Source organism: Rutidosis leptorrhynchoides, chromosome 7 (genome assembly GCF_046630445.1).
Source record: "Rutidosis leptorrhynchoides isolate AG116_Rl617_1_P2 chromosome 7, CSIRO_AGI_Rlap_v1, whole genome shotgun sequence".
In the NCBI taxonomy this organism is placed as follows: domain Eukaryota; kingdom Viridiplantae; phylum Streptophyta; class Magnoliopsida; order Asterales; family Asteraceae; genus Rutidosis; species Rutidosis leptorrhynchoides.
In genome coordinates this window covers 256,906,713-256,928,852 of record NC_092339.1, presented here as the reverse complement: position 1 = coordinate 256,928,852, position 22,140 = coordinate 256,906,713, and positions in this window count along the sequence as shown.

Sequence of the window (22,140 nt, the reverse complement as noted above, 5' to 3'; positions counted from 1 at the left end):
ACAAGTACGTGAAACTACATTCTATGGTTGAATTATCGAAATCGAATATGCCCCTTTTTATTAAGTCTGGTAATCTAAGAATTAGGGAACAGACACCCAGATTGACGCGAATTCTAAAGATAGATCTATTGGGCCTAACAAACCCCATCCAAAGTATCGGATGCTTTAGTACTTCGAAATTTATATCATATCCGAAGGGTGTCTCGGAATGATGGGGATATTCTTATATATGCATCTTGTTAATGTCGGTTACCAGGTGTTCACCATATGAATGATTTTTATCTCTATGTATGGGATGTGTATTGAAATATGAAATCTTGTGGTCTATTGTTACGATGTGATATATATAGGTTAAACCTATAACTCACCAACATTTTTGTTGACGTTTAAAGCATGTTTATTCTCAGGTGAATACTAAGAGCTTCCGCTGTTGCATACTAAAATAAGGACAAGATTTGGAGTCCATGTTTGTATGATATTGTGTAAAAACTGCATTCAAGAAACTGATTTCGATGTAACATATTTGTATTGTAAACCATTATGTAATGGTCGTGTGTAAACAGGATATTTTAGATTATCATTATTTGATAATCTACGTAAAGCTTTTTAAACCTTTATTTATGAAATAAAGGTTATGGTTTATTTTAAAAATGAATGCAGTCTTTGAAAAACGTCTCATATAGAGGTCAAAACCTCGCAACGAAATCAATTAATATGGAACGTTTTTAATCAATAAGAACGGGACATTTCAGTTGGTATCCGAGCGTTGGTCTTAGAGAACCAGAAATTTGCATTAGTGTGTCTTATCGAGTTTGTTAGGATGCATTAGTGAGTCTGGACTTCGACCGTGTTTTCTTTAAAAATGATTGCTTAACATTTTTGTTGGAAACTATATATTATTAACATGTATATATTATGTGATATATTAATCTCTTAACATGTTTGATATTGTGTGATAGATGTCTACCTCTAGCACAAATCCCATTGACTCACCTAATAATAACGAAGAGTCGAATATATATTGGACTGATTCACAAGTTCCCGAAGAAGAACCGGAAGAAGAATCAGAACCGGAAGAGGAGGAACCAGAGGAGGAAATAGAACTGGTGGGAGAAATAATAAAACGGTTAAGTAAAAGAAAATCTTCAACCAACCGACCAAGGTTAATTATGGTCAATGGTGTTTCCGCCAAGGAAGCAAAATATTGGGAGGATTACCAATTCTCCGATGAATCCGATTCCGACGAGAATTCCGATGATGTTATAGAAATTACCCCAACTGAATTTAAAAAGGCAAAAGAAAATAATAAGGAAAATGGCATAAAAATAGAGAAATCTAATTCCAACCACGATGAACTTTATATGTATCATCAACCCCCGAAGCCCTTAAGTTGTAACAATGACCTGGGAACCTCTAAACCACCAGGTTTTTCTAAACCGTTGTGGAACACGACAGCTCGTATTAGGGGAACATCATATATCCATAGAAACTTGGCAAAACGAACCAAAACCAAAGAAGAAGAATCGAGCGAGTCAGAATAAGATAGTTATATTCGTGTGGTGTAATATATGTAATATAGTGTGCTTATGCTTTATGATATATGTAAAAATTGCTTGTATTAATAAGTATTTTTTTTTATGAATCTAACTATTGTCTATTTTACAGTATAAAAACACAAAATGGATAGACAACCCAATATTTTAAGAGACCTACCCGGAGACATGATTGATGAAATATTGTCTAGAGTCGGTCAGAATTCTTCGGCACAACTATTTATGGCGAAATCAGTTTGTAAGACATTCAAAGAACATTCCAAGAATGTCTTGGTTTATAAGAGACTTTTGTTTGAAAGATGGGGGATATCACATTGGGAAACCCATAAGTTACGATGTGTTTACTTTGACGCATATATTGCGGGGAACCCAAATGCTATTTTACGCAACGGGTTAAGAAATTATTTTGACTCAATGTATCCGAATATAGGACTTCATGATTTAGAAAAAGCGGCTAACATGCAACATAAAGAAGCATGCTATGCTTACGGGTTAGTAATGTTCGCTTCTCACCAAAGTGAGAAAAAGAACATCGGGCTACAACTATTAAACAAAACGTTCCCACAAGTGACGGAGTAGGTAATTGGGGTAAGAAATGAGGTTTTTAGGTTATTACGAGACTGTTGGTCATTACGTAACCCTCGTCCCTTTGACGACGTTACAACACGCTGTCTTATCAACGGCCATAACGGTTATGTTCCATAAGACCAAGGATGGGAAGTAGTCCTAGTAAAACCAGAATGCATGACTTGTTTCTGGACGTATGAATTACGTGTCTTTATTGCCTTTGCTGAACGACTCGTGTACTAGCTAGAATTATCTTCACAACTATCTTGTATCAAAGTTATTGTGTACTATATTTCATGCTTTATGTAAAATAAGCGGTATTGTAAGTTTGTAAAATATTGTATAAAAGTTTGAACGCGAAATATTATTATAATCAGTTTTTCATATAGAATTGTAGTAGTTGAATTGTATATTAGCTACTAAGTATGAACTTAACGGGTAGGTACTACCCGAATTTAAACTTATAAAACGCTAATATGAAGAAAAAGCTTTTATAAATGAGTTCATATTATGCTACGAAATACTATTAACTACTCTTAATATTCTGTATGATTAACTTGTTCCATTTGACTATTTTGAAGGAAATGGCACCGACTACTCGACACACCGTGAATATGAATGAAGAGGAATTCCGTACTTTTCTAGCTTCAAACATAGCAGCAGTACAGGCTGCGCTACATACCAACAATAACCTTGGATCTAGCAGTACAGGAAATCGTGTAGGATGCGCCTACAAAGAATTCACTGCCTGCAAACCTTTGGAATTTGATGGAACCGAAGGACCGATCGGATTGAAACGGTGGACCGAGAAGGTCGAATCAGTGTTTGCCATAAGTAAGTGAACTGAAGAAGACAAAGTGAAGTACACTACGCATACCTTCACAGTTTCTGCATTAACATGGTGGAATACCTATCTAGAGCAAGTGGGACAAGATGATGCGTACGCACTACCGTGGTCAGCATTCAAGCACTTGATGAATGAGAAGTACCGTCCCAGAACCGAGGTCAATAAGCTCAAGACAGAACTTAGAGGGTTACGAACCCAAGGATTTGATATTACCACGTACGAAAGACGATTCACAGAATTGTGCCTATTGTGTCCGGGAGCGTTCGAAGATGAGGAAGAGAAGATCGACGCGTTTGTGAAAGGATTACCGGAAAGAATCCAAGAAGATATAAGTTCACACGAGCCCGCCTCCATACAACAGGCATGTAGAATGGCTCACAAACAAGTGAACCAGATTGAGGAAAGAATTAAAGAACAGACGGCTGAAGAGGCCAATGTGAAGCAAGTCAAAATAAAGTGGGAGGAAAACGGTGATAAGAATCACCAATACAACAACAACAGCAATTACAATAATAATCGCAACAATTATCCCAACAATCGCAACATCAATCGCAACTACAACAAACAGCCCAACAACAACAACAACAACAACAACAACAACAACAACAACAACAACAACAACAGCAACTACAACAATCATCCCAACAACAATAACAACCGCAACAACAACAACAATCAGAAGCAGCTATGCCAAAGGTGTGAAAAGTATCACTCGGAGTTCTGCACCAAATTTTGCAACAAGTGTAAAAGAAATGGTCATAGTGCGGCGAAGTGTGAGGTCTACGGACCAGGGGTTAACAGAACGAAAGGAACAAATGGTGTTGGAATGAGTAATGGCGAAGCAAGTAGTGTCGGAGCAAGTTATGCCAATGTAGTTTGTTATAAATATGGAAAACCGGGCCACATTATTAGAAATTGCCCGAACCAGGAGAACACGAATGGACAAGGTCGTGGAAGAGTTTTCAATATTAATGCGGCAGAGGCACAGGAAGACCCGGAGCTTGTTACGGGTACGTTTCTTATTGACAATAAATCTGCTTACGTTTTATTTGATTCGGGTGCAGATAGAAGCTATATGAGTAGAGATTTTTGTGCTAAATTAAGTTGTCCATTGACGCCGTTGGATAGTAAATTTTTACTCGAATTAGCAAACGGTAAATTAATTTCAGCAGATAATATATACCGGAATCGAGAAATTAAACTGGGTAGCGAAATATTTAAGATTGATTTGATACCAGTAGAGTTAGGGAGTTTTGATGTAATAGTTGGCATGGACTGGCTGAAGAAGGTGAAAGCAGAGATCATATGTTATAAAAATGCAATTCGCATTGTACGAGAAGAAGGAGAACCCTTAATGGTGTACGGAGAAAAGGGCAACATGAAGCTACATCTTATTGGTAATTTGAAGGCACAAAAACTAATAAGAAAAGGTTGCTATGCTGTTCTAGCACACGTCGAGAAAGTACAAACTGAAGAAAAGAGCATCAATGATGTTCCAGTCGCAAAAGAATTTCCCGATGTTTTTCCGAAAGAATTACCGGGACTACCTCCACATCGATCTGTTGAATTTCAAATAGATCTTGTACCAGGAGCTGCACCAATAGCTCGAGCTCCTTATAGACTCGCACCCAGCGAGATGAAAGAACTGCAAAGCCAACTACAAGAACTATTAGAATGTGGTTTCATTCGACCAAGCACATCACCATGGGGAGCTCCTGTTTTGTTTGTCAAGAAGAAGGATGGTACATTTAGGTTGTGTATTGACTACAGAGAGTTGAACAAACTTACCATAAAAAACCGTTATCCACTGTCGAGAATTGACGACTTATTTGATCAACTACAAGGCTCGTCGATTTATTCGAAGATTGATTTACGTTCTGGATATCATCAAATGCGAGTAAAGGAGGATGATATTCCAAAAACTGCTTTTAGGACGCGTTATGGTCATTACGAGTTTATGGTTATGCCGTTTGGATTGACTAACACACCAGCTGTGTTCATGGACCTTATGAACCGAGTGTGTGGGCCATATCTTGACAAGTTTGTCATTGTTTTCATCGATGACATACTTATTTACTCAAAGAATGATCAAGAGCACGAAGAACATTTGAGAAAAGTGCTAGAAGTATTGAGGAAAGAAAAACTGTACGCTAAGTTATCAAAGTGTGCATTTTGGTTGGAAGAAGTTCAATTCCTCGGTCACATAGTGAACAAAGAAGGTATCCAGGTAGACCCGACAAAGATCGAAACCGTTGAGAAGTGGGAAACCTCAAAAACTCTGAAGCATATACGTCAATTTTTAGGATTGGCTGGTTACTACAGAAGATTCATCCAAGATTTCTCCAAAATAGCAAAACCCTTGACTGCATTAACGCATAAAGGGAAGAAATTTGAATGGAAGGATGAACAAGAGAAGGCGTTTCAATTATTAAAGAAAAAGCTAACTACGGCACCTATATTGTCATTGCCTATAGGGAATGATGATTTTGTGATTTATTGTGACGCATCAAAGCAAGGTCTCGGTTGTGTATTAATGCAACGGACGAAGGTGATTGCTTATGCGTCTAGACAATTGAAGATTCACGAGCAAAATTATACGACGCATGATTTGGAATTAGGCGCGGTTGTTTTTGCATTAAAGACTTGGAGGCACTACTTATATGGGGTCAAAAGTATTATATATACAGACCACAAAAGTCTTTAACACATATTTAATCAGAAACAACTGAATATGAGGCAGCGTAGGTGGATTGAATTGTTGAATGATTACGACTTTGAGATTCGTTACCACCCGGGGAAGGCAAATGTGGTAGCCGACGCCTTGAGCAAAAAGGACAGAGAACCCATTCGAGTAAAATCTATGAATATAATGATTCACATTAACCTTACTACTCAAATAAAGGAGGCGCAACAAGGAGTTTTAAAAGAGGGAAATTTAAAGGATGAAATACCCAAAGGATCGGAGAAGCATCTTAATATTCGGGAAGACGGAACCCGGTATAGGGCTGAAAGAATTTGGGTACCAAAATTTGGAGATATGAGAGAAATGGTACTTAGAGAAGCTCATAAAACTAGATACTCAATACATCCTGGAACGGGGAAGATGTACAAGGATCTTAAGAAACATTTTTGGTGGCCAGGTATGAAAGTCGATATTGCTAAATATGTAGAAGAATGTTTGACGTGTTCTAAGGTCAAAGATAAAAATCAGAAACCATCAGGTCTACTACAACAACCTGAAATCCCGTAATGGAAATGGGAAAACATTACCATGGATTTCATTACTAAATTGCCAAGGACTGCAAGTGGTTATGATACTATTTGGGTAATAGTTGATCATCTCACCAAGTCAGCACACTTCTTGCCAATAAGAGAAGATGACAAGATGGAGAAGTTAGCACGAGTGTATTTGAAGGAAGTCGTCTCCAGACATGGAATACCAATCTCTATTATCTCTGATAGGGATGGCAGATTTATTTCAAGATTCTGGCAGACATTAAAGCAAGCATTGGGAACTCGTCTAGACATGAGTATTGCCTATCATCCACAAACTGATGGGCAGAGCGAAAGGACGATACAAACGCTTGAAGACATGCTACGAGCTTGTGTTATTGATTTCAGAAACAGTTGGGATCGACATCTACCGTTAGCAGAATTTTTCTACAACAACAGCTACCATTCAAGCATTGCGATGGCGCCGTTTGAAGCACTTTATGGTAGAAAGTGCAGGTCTCCGATTTGTTGGAGTGAAGTGGGGGATAGACAGATTACGGGTCCGGAGATAATACAAGAAACTACCGAGAAAATCATCCAAATTCAACAAAGATTGAAAACCGCCAAGAGTCGACAAAAGAGCTACGCGGACAGTAAAAGAAAAGATATAGAGTTTGAAATTGGAGAAATGGTCATGCTTAAGGTTTCACCTTGGAAAGGTGTTGTTCGATTTGGTAAACGGGGGAAACTAAATCCAAGGTACATTGGACCATTCAAGATTATAGATCGTGTCGGACCAGTAGCTTACCAACTAGAGCTACCTCAATAACTCGCGGCTGTACATAACACTTTCCACGTCTCAAATTTGAAGAAATGTTTTGCTAAAGAAGATCTCACTATTCCGTTAGACGAAATCCAAATCAATGAAAAACTTCAATTCATTGAAGAACTCGTCGAAATAATGGATCGTGAGGTTAAGAGACTTAAACAAAACAAGATACCGATTGTTAAGGTTCGAGGGAATGCTCGTAGAGGACCCGAGTTCACCTGGGAGCGTGAAGATCAGATGAAGAAGAAATACCCGCATTTATTTCCAGAAGATACGTCAACACCTCCAACTGCTTAAAATTTCGGGACGAAATTTATTTAACGGGTAGGTACTGTAGTGACCCGAACTTTTCCATGTTTATATATATATTAAATGAAATTGTTATTTACATGATTAAGTGTTTCCAACATGTTAAGCAATCAAACTTGTTAAGACTTGATTAATTGAAATAGGTTTCATATAGACAATTGACCACCCAAGTTGACCGGTGATTCACGAACGTTAAAACTTGTAAAAACTATACGATGACATATATATGGTTATATATAGTTAACAGGATTTTATTATAAGTATGTATCTCATTAGGTATTTTAACAATGAGTTATATACATAAAAATGAGACTATTAATTTAAGAAACTCGAAAACGATATATATAACGATTATCGTTATAACAACGTTTTACTAGGTACATATGAATCATATTAAGATATTGATACACTTGGTTAATTATGTTAAATGATAAGTAAATATATTATTAAGTGTATTAACAATGAAATACATATGTAAAAATAAGACTACTAACTTAATGATTTCGAAACGAGACATATATGTAACGATTATCGTTGTAACGACATTTAACTGTATATATATCATACTAAGATATATTATTTATCATAATATCATGATAATATAACAATTTAACATCTCATTTATTATAATAAATAATGGGTTAACAACATTCAACAATATCGTTAACCTAAAGGTTTCAAAACAACATTTACATGTAACGACTAACGATGACTTAACGACTCAGTTAAAATGTATATACATGTAGTGTTTTAATATGTATTCATACACTTTTGAAAGACTTCAAGACACTTATCAAAATACTTCTACTTAACAAAAATGCTTACAATTACATCCTCATTCAGTTTCATCAACAATTCTACTCGTATGCACTCGTATTTGTACTCATACAATACACAGCTTTTAGATGTATGTACTATTGGTATATACACTCCAATGATCAGCTCTTAGCAGCCCATGTGAGTCACCTAAAAACATGTGGGAACCATCATTTGGCAACTAGAATAAAATATCTCATAAAATTACAAAAATATGAGTAATCATTCATGACTTATTTACATGAAAATAAAATTACATATCCTTTATATCTAATCCATACACCAACGACCAAAAACACCTATAAACACTTTCATTCTTCAATTTTCTTCATCTAATTGATCTCTCTCAAGTTCTATCTTCAAGTTCTAAGTGTTCTTCATAAATTCCAAAAGTTCAAGTTTCATAAAATCAAGAATACTTCCAAGATTGCAAGTTTACTTCCAAGTTTTCTAAATCCATTCCAAGTAATCATCCAAGATCAAGAAACCTTTGTTACTTACAGTAGTTTATCTTTCTAATACAAGGTAATAATCATATTCAAACTTTAATTCAATTTCTATAACTATAACAATCTTATTTCGAGTGGAAATCTTACTTGAAATTGTTTTCGTGTCATGATTCTGCTTCAAGAACTTTCAAGCCATCCAAGGATCCTTTGAAGCTAGATCTATTTTTCTCATTTCCAGTAGGTTTATCCAAGGAACTTGAGGTAGTAATGATGTTCATAACATCATTCGATTCATACATATAAAGCTATCTTATTCGAAGATTTAAACTTGTAATCACTAGAACATAGTTTAGTTAATTCTAAACTTGTTCGCAAATAAAAGTTAATCCTTCTAACTTGACTTTTAAAATCAACTAAACACATGTTCTATATCTATATAATATGCTAACTTAATGATTTAAAACCTGGAAACACGAAAAACACCGTAAAACCAGATTTACGCCGTCGTAGTAACACCGCTAGCTGTTTTGGGTTAGTTAATTAAAAACTATGATAAACTTTGATTCAAAAGTTGTTATTCTGGGAAAATGATTTTTATTATGAGCATGAAACTATATCCAAAAATTATGGTTAAACTCAAAGTGAAAGTATGTTTTCTAAAATGGTCATCTAGACGTCGTTCTTTCGACTGGAATGACTACTTTACAAAAACGACTTGTAACTTATTTTTCCGACTATAAACCTATACTTTTTCTATTTAGATTCATAAAATATAGTTCAATATGAAACCATAGCAATTTGATTCACTCAAAACGGATTTAAAATGAAGAAGTTATGGGTAAAACAAGATTGGATAATTTTTCTCATTTTAGCTACGTGAAAATTGGTAACAAATCTATTCCAACCATAACTTAATCAACTTGTATTGTATATTATGTAATCTTGAGATACCATAGACACGTATACAATGTTTCGACCTATCATGTTGACACATCTATATATATTTCGGAACAACCATAGACACTCTATATGTGAATGTTGGAGTTAGCTATACAGGGTTGAGGTTGATTCCAAAATATATATAGTTTGAGTTGTGATCAATACTGAGATACGTATACACTGGGTCGTGGATTGATTCAAGATAATATTTATCGATTTATTTCTGTACATCTAACTGTGGACAACTAGTTGTACGTTACTAACGAGGACAGCTGATTTAATAAACTTAAAACATCAAAAAATATTAAAAGTGTTGTAAATATATTTTGAACATACTTTGATATATATGTATATATTGTTATAGGTTCATGAATCAACCAGTGGCCAAGTCTTACTTCCCGACGAAGTAAAAATCTGTGAAAGTGAGTTATAGTCCCACTTTTAAAATCTAATATTTTTGGGATGAGAATACATGCAGGTTTTATAAATGATTTACAAAATAGACACAAGTACGTGAAACTACATTCTATGGTTGAATTATCGAAATCGAATATGCCCCTTTTTATTAAGTCTGGTAATCTAAGAATTAGGGAACAGACACCCTAATTGACGCGAATTCTAAAGATATATCCATTGGGCCTAACAAACCCCATCCAAAGTACCGGATGCTTTAGTACTTCGAAATTTATATCATATCCGAAGGGTGTCCCGGAATGATGGGGATATTCATATATATGCATCTTGTTAATGTCGGTTACCAGGTGTTCACCATATGAATGATTTTTATCTCTATGTATGGGATGTGTATTGAAATATGAAATCTTGTGGTCTATTGTTACGATGTGATATATATAGGTTAAACCTATAACTCACCAACATTTTTGTTGACGTTTAAAGCATGTTTATTCTCAGGTGAATACTAAGAGCTTCCGCTGTTGCATACTAAAATAAGGACAAGATTTGGAGTCCTTGTTTGTATGATATTGTGTAAAAACTGCATTCAAGAAACTGATTTCGATGTAACATATTTGTATTGTAAACCATTATGTAATGGTCGTGTGTAAACAGGATATTTTAGATTATCATTATTTGATAATCTACGTAAAGCTTTTTAAACCTTTATTTATGAAATAAAGGTTATGGTTTGTTTTAAAATGAATGCAGTCTTTGAAAAACGTCTCATATAGAGGTCAAAACCTCGCAACGAAATCAATTAATATGGAACGTTTTTAATCAATAAGAACGGGACATTTCATCACGCAGCTAGAGGGTTCATCATAATCCTTTAGTTGAGGTTTATCTGAATTAATCAGATAATTAAACCACATAAGCCGATGAGTTCTACTAGATCTATAAAGTGCAGGTGTAACACATTCTGGCTCACCAACAATGCGCTCAGTTTCAACGTGTGGATTGCTAGTGCTTACTGAAGGTATGTTACTTTAAAGTACTTGAATTTCTTCAAGATCTACTTTACTCCCACTGACTTCTTGTAAGAGAAAATCTCTTTCCAGGAATTCAGCTGACCGAGCAGAAAATACGTTATCTTCAGCTTGGTAGTAAAAGTAGTAACCCATTGTTTCCTTTATGTATCGTACAAAGTAACATTAGATAGTTCTGGGTTCTAATTTGTTTGAAGTGTCATGCTTCACGCACGCTTTACAACCCCAGACTTTCAGATAAGACAACTTGGGATTCTTCCCATGCCATAACTCATATGGTGTCTTTTCTACCTTCATAGTTGGAATCACATTGAGTATGCCTGCAACAGACTCTCATGCATATCCCTAAAAGATGGTAGTAGAGAAATCAGACTCATCATAAATCAAACTATATCAAGTAAAGTTTGATTCCTCTTACTCAGACACACCATCATGTTGTGGTGTGTAAGGTAGAGTGAACTATGAGACAATCCCATAATTCTTTAGGTGGTCCAAAAAACTCTTGACTCATAAACTTACTTACTCCATCGGAGCGAAGTGCTTATAAGGTCTTTCCAAACTGATTATCTACTTCATTATGGAATACTTTTGAATGTTAAAATAGCTTTATGTTTATGTTTCAGCAAGTAAACATAATCATAGCTACTGTACTCATCAGTAAATGTAATGAAGTAAAATTAACTAAATCTATACATTGTTCTTAAAGGGCTACATACAACAGTATGTATTAGTCCTAAAAGATCTTTAGCTCTTTTACCTAAATCAGAGAAAGAAGCATTTGTCATCTTTTCACATAAATATGACTCACATACATCAAATGACTCAGAGTCAATTGATTTCAAAAGTCCATTAGATTGGAGTTCTGAAATGCATTGTTTGTTTATATGACCAATATGACAATATCATAGATAGGTCTTATTCAAGTCTTGCTTGAAGACTTTGGCAATGTAGGTATACACAGAATTCTCATTTGAAATTACACTATGCATATCAATTTCAAAAATACCATCACGCGGATAGGTATTAAGATAAATATATTATCCTTAGAAACCGAAATACTTAAGTATGTAAATGCAAGTTCAAAACTAACATCTTTCAAACTATGTCGCTCGCAGTATTGAGAGCATAATGTTATTGTTCCAATAAAACAATAAGACCACTTAGAGAAGTAAGTTTAGAGGTACCAATAGCTTTAACAAAAGCTTGATCCCCCTTGCCTAGTTGCAAATCCAGTGTGTCTTTCTTCAATCTATTACTTCTTCTCATTCCCTTCATATTGTTACAAGTGTGAAGGCCACAACCAGTTAACAAAGATCTAGGAATCACTAGAAGAAGTATATAACTATATATGGAATATACCTGATTTGCTAGTCTCACCAGCGTTGCCTTTTCTCAGCTCAGATTGGAAGATAAGATAACTTCCTTCTCCAATTGCCAACCTATTCACAATGGAAACATTCGGTGTCTTTTGTTCGGTTTTCCTTCTTGGAAGGTGGAATATTTTTCCTAGCAAATGATTTGTCATTTTCCTTCCACAAAGTATTCGGCTTATTCTTTTTCACCCTTCAATCCTATTTCTTCCTGATCATCGAACAACATTCGATAATCATTTTGCTGAGCAACAACAACTGCCACAACAGGAAGAAAGGATATGGGTTCTAAACTTTATTCAACTTCCAATTATGCTTGAGAACAATTCTCAGGTTATAGTGCCAGTCTAGGAAGTTTGAACATTGAGTTTATCCTTCTCCAACAATGAAGAAAGTGTGTTTTGGTTTACATTTTGATTATTTGACATCTACAACAGATATAAGATTCAATTTAGTATTTTCGATATTGAGCTTTAATAAATTAACTACCCAAGGTTTTTTTTATAATATTTTTCAAAAACAATTAATTTACGAAAACCAAAGATCCACATAGAGGTTCCATTGCCACATCTGTTGATCAACTAGTAGTTATGGAGTCTATTGGTAGGTAGCGGGTACCAATTGCATTACAAGTACAACTCTTAGATCTTTATGGGACCTAGAGATATATGTAGTCCAACAAACCACTATTATCTAATGGCATGTTTGTCCCATCATTGCCTCGAACTCAGGTCTCACCGTGAATACGATTAAGTCGTCCAATTTGGGAACAGTGTAAATTCACGCTAGTCTCACTAGAGCAAAAAATCCACCTCGTGGCTATAATTCAGCCTAGTGTCACTAGATCAGAAAAATAACGAGGAGTGTTTGCAAGCTTATTGGATGACATGACTTAAATTTGACGGGTATTTTGGAAAAAGTTTGTGTCAACGAATAATGCATGCACACAAGATTCGCTACACTATTAGTTAAAATTATTTTTTCAATTGTATATGTCGATTATGTTTGTGATCTAATTTGTTATTTAATTTATAGGATATAAAAATAACAAATACACAAACGTGTATCGTTTTAAAACAATTTTAAAAGATGTCGTCCATATATATTATTTTACTTTCAAAATCATTTAACATTAAACTCATTAGAGTTTAGCTTATTTTAAAATCATCAATTTTAAACTTTGAAACTCGTTTAGAGTTTTATTTAATGTTTCCATCAAAAAACATATATAACTTGAGTCTCAAAATTATTTAACTTTAAACTCGTTAGAGTTTAACCTTTTAAAATCATCAATTTTAATATTTGAAACTCGTTACCGGTTTTATTTAATGTTTTCATCAAAAACATTTAGCATATATATTCTAATCAACAATTATATATAAATGCAAAATTAAAACACAACCATATCATGCATCACACACACATAGCCTAGTTCAAAAATCCTATGCTAGATCCAATGAGCTGACATGAGATCAAGAGGTCAAACTAAGGGTAATATCGTAGCTCCCACTTACTTCAAGAATCAAGTGAAAACTTGACAAACGTCATCGTTGTCAAATTGACCTGTTCGCCATCTTCTAAGTCAAACTCCACGTTGCATCTTTATCTTTAATCTTCATCTTATTACATTTATTTAAAATTGAAAAATACAACTAATCTAATACTTTTACAATTTAGAATAAACTTAAATACAATACTATGAAAATGTAAAATAAATATAATACAATTTTGGCTTCAAAATGGCCTTTCTAATAAAATAAATAATCAACATGACATAATATTGCCGTAATCAACAATCACAACAATCACATATAATCAAACACATAGGTCGGGGCATTACGGGCTATGTATGCAATCACAATTTTAATAACTACATTTATTAAAACCTATATATGACTTGTCCATGGTTATAATGCATGTATATAACCATGGAATATAACAAATATTCAAGCCATAACAATTAATTCTACAATTTAAAATAGTGATATTCCTTCAATCATATTTGTGCGTCATAAGTTTAAGTCTAAATCAACCGTGTTGACTTTAAAAACCAAAAAGGTTTCGACTTTAACCAATTCACCACAAAGCTAAATCTACAGAAAATCATGCGACAATTAAGATGGTGTAAAAGCGGCTCGGATACCACTGTTGGAAAATCGTGTGTACTTTTAACAATTCAGATTAACGCAGCGGATAGTTAAATTAATAATCTTTTATTATTTTATGAACAAAATTTTACAAGATTAAATATTCACTTATTTAATGAAACATGCACACGATTAATCTTTCTCAATGATCCAGTTACACCACTAATAATTGTCAAAATATGTAATTCACAAAGTGAGTAAACGATATATCTTTTTTGAAGAAACTGATTGAAGGAGAGAAACCTACGATCAAAAATATGACTGTCTCTTAGGATAGTCCACACTACACTTAAAACAACCGTCAATGGATGCTAGTCTAAACCCAAGTAACGGATTAAAATAATCAGATTATATTAATCAACTATATATATTAATACTTCATAACAAGAACTTGTTGCCAAAGATAATCAAATTAAAGCTTTGAGATGTTATATGAATTCGTGCAGTCGTAGTTAAAAGATAATAGCAATAATGTGTGTGTTTTATATTGGTTTTCTTTCAACTGCTCCTTTCAACTTTTCTTTCAACTTTCTTTTCAACAGCTCCTTTCTTTGAAAATATATCCAATATATATATTATAATATTGGATCAAGTTGATTTAATTTAACACGTTTTGGCATGTTATAAATATTAAATTAATTAATTAATTCATATCAATCAATTAATTCATATTTAGTTTGATTTGGTTTTAAAAAATCGTAAATAGTAATTAATAATTTCTATCATGTCACTTTCATGTAAATAGTAAATTAATTAATTTCGTTTCATTTACTATTCATATGAATAGTAAATGAATTAATTTTGATTTACTATTTTGTTACTTGAGTAATATATATACATCATATATATATTTTATTTGACGTCTCGGTGTATATGTGTGTGACCCCGAAGGCTCAAATGAAGTTGGCCATATAGTTATATGTTGTACCTTGCACATTAATCCTACAGTTGAGGGATCTAAATCAATTGCAGTGAACAGAAGTTACAAAGAAAGTTAACTTTTGTACATGATGACTAGTTTATAATCTTATTCCGAACATTAACGTTGAAATATTTATGTAAGGGAATATCTTTGAATTTGTATATGATGACTAGTTTTGACTATTTAAGTTACTGTTTGGTACACTAATAAAGTAACGAAATCAAGTCAAGCTTATTCGCGAACATTAACTTTAGCGCAGCTCAAACCAAGGTTGCAAAAATCAATACTCGGAGAATACTCGGCCAGGAGTAATTGCCAACTCGGTGATCAATTGGGTAGTTATCAAATGTTGACTAAGTTTGACTGACCAAAATTGACAGAACTCGCCTAGTAATTGGAATACTTTTCTAGTTTTTTTAGCAAACTCACCGAGTATTTTTGACATAGTAATTGGACCCTTTTTCTAGTTTTCTTGCCAAACTCACCGATTATTTTAGAGTTCTACAACACTGGCTTGAACCACATTAGAATTGAACTATAGTATGCTTCACCGAGTTTGAATTTTTACACTTTTTGCACCTGAAATATATAAGTAAACTACTTGCTTGGATCCTACAAAATAGGGATGAGCAAAAATATCGAAAAATTGAAACCGTACCGCTACTGGTACCGAAATACCGTACCGATGGTATTCGGTATCAGTATCAGTTCCTAGTTTATATAAAAAGCAGTTTTGGTACTATACGGTTCGGTACCAGTTCGGTAACAATATTCCCGATATAAAAATGGAAATATAAAATGAGTATAAAGGATTATGATTTCAAATAAATTTCCTCTATATATAATGCAACTGTTTCAAAAAAATTCTCTAGGACTTAAACACTTAGTGGTGTACACTTATAAACTGTTGTTTAACAGTTCAGGTATATTGAATAACTGAAATAGGAACCCAAACATCAGATTTCATTATGTATAAATTAGTATAGTCCTGATAAGAGTATACATTTTAAAATCTTTGCTTCTATTCAGTTATTGAAAAATGATCACTCCTATCATTTTCATATCTATATTTGTTTGCCATGGTAACAACTCCACATTTTTTTTTTTTTTTTTTTTTTTTTTACCATTCCTGCTACAAGCTACATTTATTAGAATTTGGTACACAAACCACGATTAGTAGTCCAAGTATGGGTAGCCAATCCATCTACAACGATCATATCAAGTTCTAGTTTCGGTATTATCACACATCATGAAAGATCATATCAAGTTCTAGTTTCGGTATTAGCACACGTCATGTAATTTTTACAATCTGTATCTACTTTTCATTGTTGGAAACTAAACTTGATTTGGGCTATGTCTTTTGGATTTGGGCTTGCAAGTATCCAAGTATTTTGGATCAAGATTGTAGTCCATTATGTAGAAACTTCTTGTAAAATCTAGTAGTCAAATGTGTAGAATGATCTTATAAAATATCTAGGTCTAGAAATACTAGGAAATATCTAGATAGTAGTAGATGATGGAGTGATCTAGACTACTCCATTGAGTAGTATAAATAGAGAGCTTCACTCCTCATTTGTAATCAAGCAAAGCAATTCAATAAGCAATAAAAGAAGAGTTTTCAAGATCAATCAAACTTCTAAATTATCAATCCTCTCTTCCCCAAATAATATACCTAGCCTCCTATTTCTAACAAATTGGTATCAAGAGCTTGGTTCGAAAAGATGATGGCCAACAATGTCATCACGTTTCCTCGCCTCACAAAGGATAATTATGATCGATGGAGCATCCAAATGAAGACCTTCCTAGGTGGACAAGACTTATGGGAGATTGTGCAGGAAGGCTATGAGGAACCTATAGAAAAAGGTTCTCTCAGCAAGGAGAAAAAGTTATTGAAGACCAACGATCAAAAGGCTCTTTTCATCATCCAACAAAGTGTAAATGATGGAGCTTTTGAGAAAATTGCAAGTGCAACCACCTCCAAGAAAGCATGGGAGATCTTGGAGAATTCTTTTAAGGGAGTTGATAAGGTGAAAAAGGTTCGACTACAAACACTACGAGGTGAGTTCGAATCCTTAAATACGAAAGACTCGGAATCAATTTCTGATTATTTTACAAGAGTCTTGGCGGTTGTCAATCAAAAAAAGAGGAATGGTGAAACTTTAAGTGATGTGAGGGTCATTGAGAAAATTCTTAGATCATTAGATTCAAAATTCGACTATATAGTCGTAGCCATTGAAGAATCTAAAGATCTAGAATCAATGACTATCGATGAACTCATGGGTTCACTACAAGCCCATGAAGAGAGGTTCAATAAGAAAAATAAGGAGCCTTTGGAGCAAGCTTTACAAGCAAAACTGTCTTTCAAAGAAGAGAGCAGTGAAAAGACTCATCGACCGAGTCAACGAGGTCGTGGTCAAGTACGTGGCCGAGGAGGGCAAGGATATTTCAAACGTGGAGGCTATAGTTCTTACAAAAATGAAGAAAGAAGCCAAGATTTTCACTCGACAAGAGGTCGCGGGAGAGGCTATACAAGTAGAAGGCCAAGGTATGACAACTCTCAAATTAAATGCTATAATTGTCATAAATTTGGCCACTATTCTTCAGAATGCCAGAAGTCAAACAATTACGTGCAAGCAATAGTAAATTTTGCACAAGAAGATAACGAAGCCGTGGAAAACATTTTGTTACTAGCATGCAAAGGTGATGACAACGGAGAATCGAATTTGTGGTATCTTGACACGGGTGCAAGCAACCATATGTGTGGTGACAAAAGCATGTTTGTCCAGTTAGACGAGGTAATAAGTGGAAATATCACCTTCAGAGATTCCTCAAAAGTCCCGGTTAAAGGCAAAGGTAAGATCCTCATCCGCTTGAAAAATGGAAGGCATCAATTTATCTCTGACGTGTATTATGTGCCCAATATGAAGACAAATATACTGAGTATTGGACAACTCTTAGAGAAAGGCTATGATATTCACATGATAAATCATAGTCTTTATCTGAGAGATCAAAAAGGAGGTTTGATTGCTAAGGTGCCAATGTCAACGAATAGGATGTTCTTGCTAAATATTCAACATGACATTCCAAGATATTTAAAAGCATGTTTCAAAGATAATTCTTGGCTTTGGCACATGAGATACGGGCACTTAAATTTTGGAGGCTTAAAATTATTATCAAGTAAAGGAATGGTGAAGGGTTTGCCTCCAATTAATCATTCGGATCAAATATGTGAGGGATGCCTTCTAGGAAAGCACTTCCGAAACAGTTTTCCAACAGAAGCTTCTAGTAGAGCGAAGAAACCTCTAGAACTTATTCACACGGATGTGTGTGGACCCATCATCCCACCGTCTTTTGGTAAAAATAGATATTTTCTTCTATTCATTGATGATTTTAGTCGAAAGACATGGGTCTATTTTCAAAAAGAGAAGTCGGAAGCTTTTGGAATGTTCAAGAAGTTTAAAGCATTTGTGGAGAATCAAAGTGGTCTCACCATAAAGGCGATGAGATCAGATCATGGAGGAGAGTTCACATCTAAGGAATTCAAGGAATTTTGCGACAACAATGGCTTACGACGCCCTCTAACTCTTCCGTATTCACCTCAGCAAAATGGTGTTGCGGAAAAAAAGAATAGGACCATTCTTGATATGGCTCGGAGTATGTTAAAAAGTAAAAGGATGCCTAAGGAGTTTTGGGCTGAGGCAGTGGACTGTGCGATCTATCTAGAAAATCGTTCACCCACTAGAAGTGTCAAGAACAAAACGCCCATTGAAGCTTGGAGTGGAAGGAAGCCTGGCATCTCACACCTACGAGTGTTCAGAAGTGTGGCATATGCTCATGTGCCAGATCAGAAGAGGATGAAGCTCGATGATAAAAGTGAGAAACTCATATTCATGGGCTATGACTCAAGTTCGAAGGGTTACAAGCTATACAATCCCAAGAATGGTAAAGTAATCTCAAGTCGAGATGTGGTGTTCGATGAAGAAGTAACATGGGATTGGAATGTTCCCGAAGTAGGAGAACTACGACTTTCTAACTTATCCATTCGAGAGTACTGCAAGGAACGAAGAATATCTAGAAGTTCAAGAACCTTCTAGTACACCATCTCCGCACTCTCCACGTACTCCAACCACTACACCTAATGAAGTGACACCAATATCAGGAGGAGAATCAAGTAGGCTACAACATCACACAAGGAGCATTGAGGAGTTGTACGAGGTAACTCAACCTATGGAGGATCTAACATTGTTCAGCCTTCTTGCCGATTGTGAGCCAATAAGCCATGAAGACGCAACAAAAAGTCAAAAGTGAAAGCATGCCATGGACGAGGAGATTCAAGCAATCCAAAGGAATGATACGTGGGATCTTGCTACTCTACCAAGAGGACATAAGGCTATTAGTAAAATGGGTGTACAAGGCCAAGAAGAATTCCAAAGGTGAAGTTGAAAGATATAAGGCAAGGTTGGTGGCGAAGGGATATAGTCAACGAGCCGGCATAGACTATGACGAGGTATTTGATCCCGTCGCTCGTCTAGAAACTATAAGATTAATAATCTCACTTGCGGTCAGCATAATTGGAAGATTTATCAAATGGATGTCAAATCTGCGTTCCTTAATGGCCACTTAAAAGAAGAAGTATACATAGAACAACCTTTGAGATACATCGTGAAAGGCCAAGAGAATAAGGTGCTAAAATTGAAAAGGGCCTTATATGGGTTGAAGCAAGCGCCCCGGGCATGGAATAGCAGGATAGACAAGTATTTCCAGCAGAATGACTTTACGAAATGCCCCCATGAGCACGCCCTCTACACCAAAGTTAGCAATGATGGAGATGTTATGATTGTGTGCCTATACGTGGATGACTTGATATTCACCGGTAGTAATCCCAAAATGTTTGAGGAGTTCAAGAAAGCAATGGTTCGGGAGTTCGAGATGACCGACATTGAACTTATGGCTTACTATCTTGGGATTGAGGTAAAACAAAAGAAAGAAGGAATATTCATATCCCAAGAAGGTTATGCGAATGAGGTGCTCAAGAAGTTTAAGATGAATGACTGCAAGTTAATGAACACACCGGTGGATTGCAATCTCAAATTGTCAAAAGATGATGAAGGATACTTGGTGGACCCAACACAATACAAGAGTTTGGTTGGAAGTCTGAGGTACCTAACCTGCACAAGGCCAGATATTCTCTACGGAGTTGGACTAGTAAGTCGATATATGGAAGCACCTACAATAAATCACCTGAAGGCGGCCAAGAGGATACTTCGCTACATCAAAGGTACGATTGATTATGGTCTATTTTATTCGCCTTCTAAACACTTCAAGCTAGTTGGATACAGTGATAGTGATTGGGCTGGAGACAAAGATGATCGTAAGAGTACGAGTGGTTTCGTTTTCTATATGGGAGATACGGCGTTCACATGGAGTTCAAGAAGCAACCCATTGTGACTTTATCTACGTGTGAAGCCGAGTTTGTAGCAGCAACATCATGCACCTGTCATGCAGTATGGTTGAGGAAGTTACTAAATGAACTTAAGTTTTTCCAAAAGGAAGCTACAGAGATATATGTGGATAACAAGTCTGCGATTGCTCTAGCAAAGAATCCAGTCTTCCATGATCGAAGCAAGCACATCGATACGAAATACCATTTCATCAGGGAGTGTGCTACAAATAAAGAGGTGCAGATAAAGTACACGAAGTCATTTGACCAAGTTGCTGATATTTTCACAAAGCCTCTAAAACACGAGACGTTTCAGAGACTACGAAATATGCTCGGAGTAACTAAATCAAGTTTAAGGGGGGCCGTTGGAAACTAAACTTGATTTGGGCTATGTCTTTTGGATTTGGGCTTGCAAGTATCCAAGTATTTTGGATCAAGATTGTAGTCCATTATGTAGAAACTTCTTGTAAAATCTAATTGTCAAATGTGTAGAATGATCTTATAAAATATCTAGGTCTAGAAATACTAGAAAATATCTAGATAGTAGTAGATGATAGAGTGATCTAGACTACTCCATTGAGTAGTATAAATAGAGGGCTTCACCCCTCATTTGTAATCAAACAAAGCAATTCAATAAGCAATAAAAGAAGAGTTTTCAAGATCAATCAAACTTCTAAATTATCAATCCTCTCTTCTCCAAATAATATACCTAGCCTCATATTTCCAACATTCATTACTCCAACAGTCCCCACTTGCCTTCTAAAAACTTAATGACATGATATGTATCCATATCTGAGAAAAGTATGTTAAAATATAATGAAATCAAGTCATCCACAACGTAAAAACATGTATAATTTTACTGTCGAGTTCATTCAGTTCATAACCAACAAATTAACAAGCTCACAGAATTCGGTTTCAAACGGTACAAAACTGAAATTTACCGGTACCGAACCGACACTGAAACTAGTACCGGTTTGTTCAATCGGTACGGTATTCGGTTCTTGAAATTCCTAATTTTCGATTTCGGTATTAGCGGTTTCGGTATGGTAGTGTATGGTTCGTGTACCGATCTCATCCCTACTTCAAAGTACAAACTATTGAACCTAATTCCCTAGGATAATAAACTCAAGTGGTAGCTTAGTAGTGAGACTTGGAAATCTCTAATGGAGATCTATGTTCAATCCCTTATGGACTACACTTTGAGGTTTAAAAAAAATCTCTAGACTGATGCATAAATCTTTGTAACTAAGCAGTCCATCCACGAAGGCATTAACAATGCACAAAATGGCTTATCGGA